This window comes from Vespa velutina, chromosome 7, assembly GCF_912470025.1.
Source record: "Vespa velutina chromosome 7, iVesVel2.1, whole genome shotgun sequence".
Taxonomy (NCBI): Eukaryota; Metazoa; Arthropoda; class Insecta; order Hymenoptera; family Vespidae; genus Vespa; species Vespa velutina.
Window position 1 is genome coordinate 6,692,579 of NC_062194.1, and position 10,000 is coordinate 6,702,578.

Here is a 10,000-nt window from a genome sequence, read left to right on the forward strand (position 1 = left end):
CACTTCAATGAATGAAGAGATGAATTCACGTACCATATATATATATATATATATATATATATATATATGTATATGTGTATGTATATTATCTCGATTAGAGTAATTTCACGAAGGAAAGAAAATGACATTGTTTTTAAAGTTTAATGAAATTAAATATTATAAAAAATAAAAAAAATAAAAAAAATAATAAAGAAAAAATCAAATAAAGAATATAAATAAAGTGGGGTCGATGCAACAGATTGCAAAATTCATCTTTATTTAATAAGACGATCGTCGATGATTTGGTCGAGGACAAGCGATTTAATCAAACTATATTTAATAACTATGTTTAATTAATTATGAGATTGGGAACACATAGAGTGAGCTTAAAGTTTACTGTCTCCAGATTAATTTGGAAACTTTCTAATACCTATTTATCCAGCTGTCAAGAGTTACGATGTAGGAAAGCTTCCTTGCTTTACAAGCAAGGCTCTCTGTGTTTAGTAATACCGCGAGATTGCTTTGGCGATGGAGAGAGATGGCTTAACGACTAAAGTCGTAGAATTTTTATTTTAATCCTGTCACGATTTACGCGACGACGAAGACGAATTTGATCGATTTCGTCTCTTTCCTTTTTTTTTTTTTTTTTTTTTTTTTTTTCTTTACACAATAAGGTATTACTTCGGAATAAATGTGATCTCATGAAAACCATTCACAACGAAATTCTCGAAGAAACTTAGTCCACGAAGAATCAGCTCGCTTTCCTCTTCGGTATCGACGAGAAAAGAGGGCGAGTAACTAACTAGATAATCTAATTTCCTATTTACTCGATACGCGGAAGTCTTTAATCGAATTTCGAGTAAAATAGAGAATACCCTTGGGTTAAGGGGAAACTTCTTTTTCGATTTGATTCGAGCTTTAATAATCTTCCTTGTTTCATTTTTTTTTTTTTCCAATCACGAAATATGGTCTTTTCCTTTCTTCTCGTGATAAAACTAACGAGTCCTATGCATGTAAAAGTCTCGATTTTTTTTTCTTTTCTTTTTTTCTTTTTACCTAGGTTTAATCATGGTTTTTCATACATCCAACGTTGCCTCAATAATGTTGTTTCGAGATGATGAAAAAAAAAAAAATTGTTTAATACAGATCATGTTGTTTCTTTTTAATTTGTTAATCTTTTTTTTTTTTTTTTGCGATGGTCGATTTTCGCTTCTCGAATTCTCTCGTGTAATTCCATTTCATAAAGGCTTCTTTCCTTCTTTATATTAATCAAATTGCAAGCGTCGGAGAGAGAAATAGGGAGAGATAGGGAGAGAGAGAGAGAGAGAGAGAAAGAGAGGGAGAAAAATGATAAGGAAAGAATCTTGGCAAATTTCAATTTAAACGAAGCGGTGAGAGTAAATTTCTAATGGACACGACGGCAGTTTTGCACTTTTCCGAGTAATTTGTGTTTAAGCGATTAATCAGATCTTTTTCCTATAGATTGCGGTGAAATTAAAAATTCTATTCTCATCCTCTTGGGGAATCAGCGTTTATCTTTGATTATGCCGATCATTCGTATTCCGTTGTTTTTTATTTATTTATTTATTTTTTTAATAACTAACTTTTTACTATTATTTCTTTCACCTTTTTTGACAATTGTTTACTAACTACATGTAACTAATTGTATTTTAGATTTCGAAGACTATGGGTTTAGAAAAGGTCACAAACGGGACACGCCCTTCGTTTATCGTAAATCATTGTTTTTATTCTAAAGTTACCATTAATCACAGTTCTTTGTTGAAGCGTTCGTTCCTAAGCATTCCAATCTCTATAGGACATTTAAACCTTGTTATTACTCATCGTCGTTTTTTACTTTTTCAATTCACGCTAGAAGCGTCGAAAGGTTAAAAGGTCGGTAAAAGCTTGATTGTTAATTGTTATCATCTCGTTGTCTCTTTAAGTGAATAATAATTCAAGTAGTACATATTCGCAAATGTTCTTATGACAATGAGTACTCGAGTAAATGGCCATTAGCGCATTGTTGATGTCAATATATACGTAAGCCATGAGACGACGATTCGTCTTAATATTACCGAGTACGAACAACTATGTCTTAATTGGAACTATTAAAGCTCTTTGAATTGTTCGTTAACTTGCTTGATTTAAGTCGATTATGACGTATCACACAGATTTATTATCGTCGTTATGATCTTTTTTACTTTCGTTCTTTCTTTTTTTTTTTTTTTTTTTTTTTTTTTTTTTATCGATCCTTTTTCAGAATTATTTCCATTATTTTTAATCCAAATGTTTTATAGAAAAGAGCATGCTTCAGATATATCGAAAACTATGAATTTATAAAAACGTCGAGGAAATACGAACGATCCCTTCAGCTCATGGTTAAAGAAAATGTCGTAGGCATTTTTGAACATTGAAATATCTTTTATTTTAATCATTGCGATTCCGCCGTTTTTATATATCTTTTTTAACTTTGCTTTTTCAAATCAAATATTATTTTAGAATGCAAATTTATATCGATACGTTTTATTAACAAACTGTCTATATTTTCTTCTTCTTAAAAAACAAAAAAAAAAAAAAAAAAGAAAGAAAAAAAAAAGAAAAAAGAAATTTACATACGTTAGACATCTTTCTCCTTGACGATAGATTTCCCATAGATTTTTCTTCAACAAATATTATTATTTTCCTATTTTGTCTACGTTTTACAGATAACACGTTGGATAGAAAAAGAGAGAGGGAGAAAGAGAGAGAAAGAGAAAGAGAAAGAGAAAGAAAATAGAATGAAACAAGCAACATATGTACGCATAAGCGAGTATGCACGCGTTGCACTTCCTTTTCCTACAATCGACAATCATGTTTGTGTTCTAAATAGTGTCTTCGATTGGTAAACAAGACAATAAGTACTATGAAATAAATAGGGGGGAAAAAGGAGGAAAGAGAAAGATAATAAGATACAAAGTACGAAATCGTTGGAAGTGCATACAACGATTCTACGATTTGATCGCGAATATTTATCGCATTTTCACGAAGGATAATGTCGACTGTTATTACGTAGAGATGGTGAAAACTGAGAGGAGGAGGAGGAAGAGAAGAAGGAAATGCGTTTGCGAGTTCGTTCGATAGTTCGATGCTCGAATTTAATCGAAAGCCAGTTCTGTGTTGTTCGAAAGAGTACGAGTATAAATTCAAAGCTCTTTAACGGGTGTTCGATAAATACTAAGCTGCTCTTGCGAGGATTGCCACGAATTTCGTAGGTTGTGTATTTTTCTCTCTTTTTTTTTTTTTTTCTTTTTTTGACCTTTTTTTTTCGCGCGCGTGAAAGTGCACTCTTGTCGAACAACTGTAACAGCAGCAGCAGTAACAACAATAACAATAACAATAACAGCAACAAGGCAATATGTGTTGTAGTGATGACGCACGATGACTATGATTAAAGTGTTGAATAAGATTGAAGTAAGTGAAGAATCGGCTATATTTGAAAGAATCCGTGATATTTGCGTGCACAGGACGTATCACTGGGTATTATCCTGCGTGAGTGATATCGGGATGAGAAGAGATTTGTGTGAGAGGAACGAGAATACACGTGAAAGGATGAATAGGAAGATGGATAGAAAGGTGACACCGAAAGAAACGTTACTACGATCGAGCGTGCGTTAAAAATTGGAAAGAAGTTCGATTGACTTTTATAGAAAAAGAAGACAAAGAAAATTGAAGAAGGGTGAGAGATAGAGGGAGAGAGCCGATCAAATTTGATGCATACAATCAATATATATAAAAGCCTAAAGAAGAAAAATCGATCGTTAAGAATATATCGTCAAAATGATAGTCTCTTGTGTCAAAATGATAACCTGTGGAATTGTTCGTTTAAGATGATCGACGAAAGGAGATTAAAAGCGGTCGCATAAAAGCGTAGATTTAATAATAAGCATTTTAATCGTATGCCAACTTTTTTTTTTCTCGTATTCTCCGAAAGAAGACGAACTTGCGATATCGGAGTTTACAAAGAGTTATGAATGTGTTGGTAGTGGTGGTGATGATAGTGCGCTCCGTTATATATTACAACTTATATATTTCGCCTGTTCAACGCACAAAGAGCGAACGTAGTGCGAGATAATAGAGCTCGTAAAGTGAATCCACGGCCAAAAAGCATTTGCTCCTACTTGGAGATATAAGAGAAAGAGAGAGAAAGAGAGAGAGAGAGAGGGAGAGAGAGAGAGGGAGAGAAATAGAGACCTTTTAGGAGAAACTAGAACACGGTTGCGAAGTTTACCGATCAAACTATTCAATCAGCTCCCTTGGTATTCTTGGAAGAAGTTCGATATAACGTATTAAATGCATTCTATAACGTAGGTTAACGTTAGCCAGAGAGATATTCGTTGAGATTGAAAAAATTGAAATTAAATTTAAAAAGAAAGGATATAAGAAGACGAAAAGAACGCTCAAGATATATATTTGTATATATATATATATGTATGTATATTTATATATATGAATATACATATATCTTATCCTTCTTGAGTTTTTCTAAATTTTTCTTTTCTTTTCTTTTCATATCACGGAAAGAAAGACTATTTTGGAAAGAAGTAGTTGCGTTCATATAACATATCCCGAGCGAATGCCGGTGTATGTTAGGAAGGAAAAAGAGAGAAAAAAATCTGTTAGATTTTCTTTTTTAAGTTTTACAAAAATTTGCTATATGTATCTCTGGGAGTAGATTAAATTTCTTACCTTTGCATTCGAGAGTGCGGATATGTCATTCGTGTCGTTCGAGAACTCTTTATAGGAACGACGGAATCGTACGATTTCATTATATCATTGCTAATAGAAATTGACGTCAAAGTGAATGATATAAGGTGAGAAAGGAAAAAAAGAAAGAAATAAAGAGTGTAGTAAAGAGAAAGAGAGATAGAGACAGAGGGAGAGAGAGTAAAAGAGAAAAAGATCTCAAAGACGTTGACCCTCAATAAAGTGAGAGGAGTGCGAGCTTGGTGAAGTCGGCCCTGAATGTTTTGACGCTGAGTGGCGCTAGGGTGTCGAGGTGGGGGGCACGTGGTCTTGCTGCCTGCCGTGCGCCGGCGGCGGCAGGGGTGGGGGTGGCGGTGCTGTCTCGGGGGCCACCCCCCAGGCCAAGAAGGGCGCTGCTTCGACATTTAAGCATCAACAACAATATCACCAGCAGCTTCAGCAGCAGCAACATCACTACCAACAACATCAGCACTCTCAACAACATCAGCAAAAACAACAACAGCAGCAGCAACAGCAGCAGCAACAACAACAACAACAACAACAACAACAACAACAACAACATCACCGAAAGGATTCCGATTCCGATAAAAAATCATCCCAGCAACAGAAAAGTCTGGATCAACAGAAGGGTCAACAAAAACAAATTGCTTCCACGGTGGACTCGAAAAATCGTGCACCACTCGGTGGACTCGATGAGGATCTTGACGATCTCGATGATGAAGAGGAAAAGGAGTGTGAGCTGAGAAACGAGGAGGAAGAATTCGGAAAAGATGGTGGGACTCAACACAGACTGAGCCCAAGATTACACGACATCGAGGAAGAGGACGATGAGGAGGGTCGAAATACGCGCGAGAGGTCAGTCAACCAGATATATTAATTTGTCATTTTTAATTCTTTCAAACAATTTCTATCTCACTCACTTTTTGTTTTTATATTTATAAGGATTTTTTTGGCTATCAAAAGGAGAGTCGTTTTTAATAAATATGAAAATTCCTAAATGTCGTAATAAAATGTTCTGAAAAATGTTTTTTTTTCTTTTTTTTTTTTTTTTTTTACAATATTGACGGATGAAATGAAAGTAAAAAAAATTTCGCTTAATCGATTAATTTAATTGATCGATTAATCGAGCGTCGTTCATACGACAGATACAAATGAATTTTCGATCCTGACGACGTCGTAATCATTCTTATCTAAAAATCTTTGATACTTCAAGGTGCTTGTCCCGTTAACTTTGTTCATTGCTGTCAAAACTTTACTTTTTGACTATCGCGTGACTACGTAACAGTTTTGTTCATGTCCTTCATTCGTAATGTCTTGTTCTCTGTCTCCTTATTCCATTTTGATTTGATATCGAGTAATGTTTCAACAAAAGTTTGAAAGCTCGAGAAAGAAAAATCTTACGATTGACTGATGATATTTCGTGAAATTTCTTTACTCTTAAACTACTCTCGATCGTTTTACGATATTTTCTTTCCGTTTACTTTATTTCTTACTTTTCATTTTTTTTTTTTTTTTGCTTTTATTTTCTCTTATGCGTTATTATAAAAAACCTTTTGAAACTTTTCGAATATCTCAAAGAGCTCCTAATAAGAAGAAAGCATATTCTCTGTTTTCTTTGTGTTTAATTTCAATAAAATTGTTATTATAGAATTAATGGTTGCGTATTTTACACAGTAAGCAACATCGTGATTAACTTTTCAAATCAGTAAACTTTCCCGAGATAACTTTTACTCCTTTCTCTCTCTCTCTCTCTCTCTCTCTCTCTCTCTCTCTCTCTTTCACTTTTTTTTTATTCTTTACACGTTGAAAATACTCTAGCGTTTTTCTCGGATGCGAAAATAAATGCGACGGAAATCAGAAAAAATGCAGTTAATGATCCGGTGAAAAAAGAAAATCGCGTTTTTTCGAAACATACTTGAAATAAATTGTTCGAACCGAATATCCTTCGGGGTTAGCTTTCCTCAACGGATGAGTCCTTTCTTTTTCCTTTTTTTTTTTTTTCTTTTTTTTTTCCCCTATACTTTTCGGGAGCAATAAACCCGCTAGAAAGCTACTTCGTTCGCTTGTTTTCCCTTTCATTCTGAATTACTAGTGCGGTCAGGAGATGGTTGGAAAATGGGTAAAGTAACGGACCGCGTCAAATTACGAAAAGGGATCGCAGGATTTAAAGATAAGAAGGGACGTATGTTGATCGAATGGAAGGAAAAGATGGATGAACCATATATCTATCTATCTATATATATATATATATATATAGTTATAGTTGAAGTTAGAAGGTATCGTAAAAAGTCAACGAAGCCTGTGCATAATACGTAGCATCATTTGACAATATCGAAAGGTTCGTGATACTACGGTATAATCGATGATATGATAGTATCGGACCTTTTCTTGAAAAATCGAATAGCTTCCTTTTTTTTCAAACCTCCGGAAATTCGTTTGAACGAGCCTTGAATGGTTGACATCAACTATATCTACGAAGATTGAGAGGATAAGGATCGATCGATAAAATACTTTTACTTACGTGTCTAAAAAAAAAAAAATCTGACAAATCTTCACTGTTATTCCACGTTAATTTACGTCCGGATATTGTCGAAGCTTTGCTAACTAGGGTTGGGAGGGGAGGAAGGTGGCACGAGAAGAAGAAGAAAGAGGAGAAGAAAGAGGAGGAGGAGGAGGAGGAGGAGGAAGAAGAAGATGACACATTTGTTAAAGACGCGATTAGATACGTGAGACTAATAACGGCACGGTAATTGCATGGAAGTCACAAGTTGGATGGAACTTATTGCCTGATCGAAATTCTAAGATGAACGAACAGTGAACTATTCTACGATTATCTTTAGGATGATGAAACATGTAACTTGTTAAAAATTAATATCGCTGTTGATTAATCGATGACAATTTCAAGATAATCTCAAACATTTTAAATAATTGATTTTCTTCTCTCTCTCTCTCTCTCTCTCTTTCTCTCCGATTTTTTTTTCTATCTAGCTTTACAGCATTATAATAATCCTAGTTAATGGAACGTTCGATAAAGCGATATATATATATATATATATATATATATATCGTGGGGAATATATGAGTGCATACAGGATCACATTGGCTTTGTAGGAAATAGCTTCGGTTCGATATTGCTTGTTTAGTCCTGATTGAAAGATTCCTCTTCTAGATCGCAACGAACAGACGTTAATGGCGAATGGACATCGGTTTTGTACTAATGGTTATCGCTTGGAGCGATTGATGAAATGAGCTTCGACTGCTGAAATCGGCTTCTCTCTTTCTCTCTCTCCCACTCTCTCTCTCTCTCTTTTTCTCTCTCCCTCTCTCGTGCACGCGAATCCTCTCTATCTCATTTTCATTATTATTGGAATTTAAATTTTATAAAGAGATATTATTAACAAAGACTCGAAAATACAAGTTTCCATGATATACATACACCAACTATAATGATAACATTAATACTCTATAACCAACTCTCATAATACTTTTGAACTTATACACTCATATGTATGTATATTTTAGAAGTCTTGTTTTACTTTTTTCTTTTCTTTTTTTTTTCTTTTTTTTTTTTTCTTTTTTTCCTTTTACCACAAAATTAATTGTCAGCTAATATTACGAAGATTAAACTGATATTTGTTAAATATTGTGCAGTTTGTACAATATAATTATACTTATAGTATATAAGTTTGATATTATATATAATTTTTGCATAGAGATAAAGAGAACTTTAGTGCTTTAGTAACAATGGTTGAAATTTTTTTTTATTCGTCATTTCTTCTTAACTTTCCTTCAGCATTATCAAAAGATACGAAACCCTTCTTATGTCCATTGTGACAATATCCACTCAAAGAAATAGAAAATGCCATGATATTCGCGATATTATGAAGAAAGAAAGAGAGATATATATATATATATTTAAAGAAAGAAAGAGAGAGAGAGAGAAAGAGAGAGAGAGAGGGAGAGAGAGAGTATATACCATGAAAATTCATTGTAACTTTAGACAGGAATCCTATTTCCACGTAAGACTTGCGACGTGTTTTCTCGTCCTATACACACACATACACATATGTACGTACGGACATTAGCATGATAATACGCACGAAATTCCAATTTAATTCAACGTTCTCGGAGACTATTATTTGACACCTTTTGTAAACGCAACGTTGACAAGATTAAAATCTTTCAATTCTAATGAAGAAGGAAAATATATTCATATCAGTATATACATGAATATTATGTATGTATGTACAGATATGAAAATTTGCCGTTTTATTAAAAGAGATATTGTATTTGTTAATATCATCAGATTAATACTAATTTCTACTTAATGATATATAATTATATTATCGGGTGCTTCAAAAACACGAGAGATCTATTGTTTTATTCGGAAAAAAGAATTTTAATTTTTTATGTTTTAATAAAAATATAGTAGAAATAACAGGTGGTTGTTCATAAGACAGAAAGGACGAGATAGAGATAGAGATAGATATAGATATAGAAATAAAGATAGATAGAGATAGATAGATAGAGAGAGAGAGAGAGAGAGAGAGAGAGAGAGAGAGAGAGAGAGAGAGAGAGAGAGAGAGAGAGAGAGAAAAGAGAGATAAAAAACGAAAGACAAAATATATCAACTTTACATAAGGTCACATTCGCGATAACAGCGTAATTTCAATGTATGTTTCTTCAACAACGTACATCTAAATTAGAGGTTATATAGATTATGAATGAATGGAGTCGAAGGAAAAATAAACGTTCTTTTTCTCTTTCAAAGTATCTCTCATATCATAAAGCACGAAGCGTACATCTGTGCTTATATATATATATATATATATATATATATATATGTATATATATGTATATATATATATATGCATACATAGTTAGTAGAAAATCTAGTTTAAGCTGTAAAAGCAACTCCTACATTAAATATTATCTCTACGTTTAAATATATAAAATTGTTAATGTTTTCTTTTCTTTTCTTTTCTTTCTTTTTCGTTTTTTTTTCTTTTTCTTTTTTTTTCTTTTTTTTTCTTTTTTTTTTTTTTTATAGTTGTTTCTCTCTTTCTCTATTTTTCCTGTCGTCGATTTAATACGTTTCATCTTTAACTTTAACGTCATCTTTAACTTCGACTTTTTCGCTTGAACCTTCGTTATCTTTTAAATTACATTGAAGCTTGAAGATCAAGATTTTTCTAAATAAGATCAAAATCTAAAAACTTGACGACTTGTCGTTATCGAATTAATTCGAAAAGGTCCGAACCTCTCGGTAAGTTGGATA

The 10,000-nt window shown here is 33.1% G+C and overlaps 1 protein-coding gene and 1 long non-coding RNA gene across 3 annotated transcripts in view; both read left to right on the forward strand.

Moving 5' to 3' along the window:
• LOC124950295 overlaps positions 1-4,148 on the forward strand; it is an 11,396-nt gene extending 7,248 nt beyond the window's left edge. The window contains exon 2 of the long non-coding RNA XR_007101312.1: positions 2,685-4,148. This is a non-coding gene — a long non-coding RNA (uncharacterized LOC124950295). The remainder of the gene's footprint in view (positions 1-2,684) is intronic.
• Positions 1-10,000, forward strand: part of LOC124950291 (cAMP-specific 3',5'-cyclic phosphodiesterase) — a 333,991-nt gene that overhangs the window by 74,943 nt on the left and 249,048 nt on the right. The gene's annotated exons all lie outside the window — the stretch shown is intronic.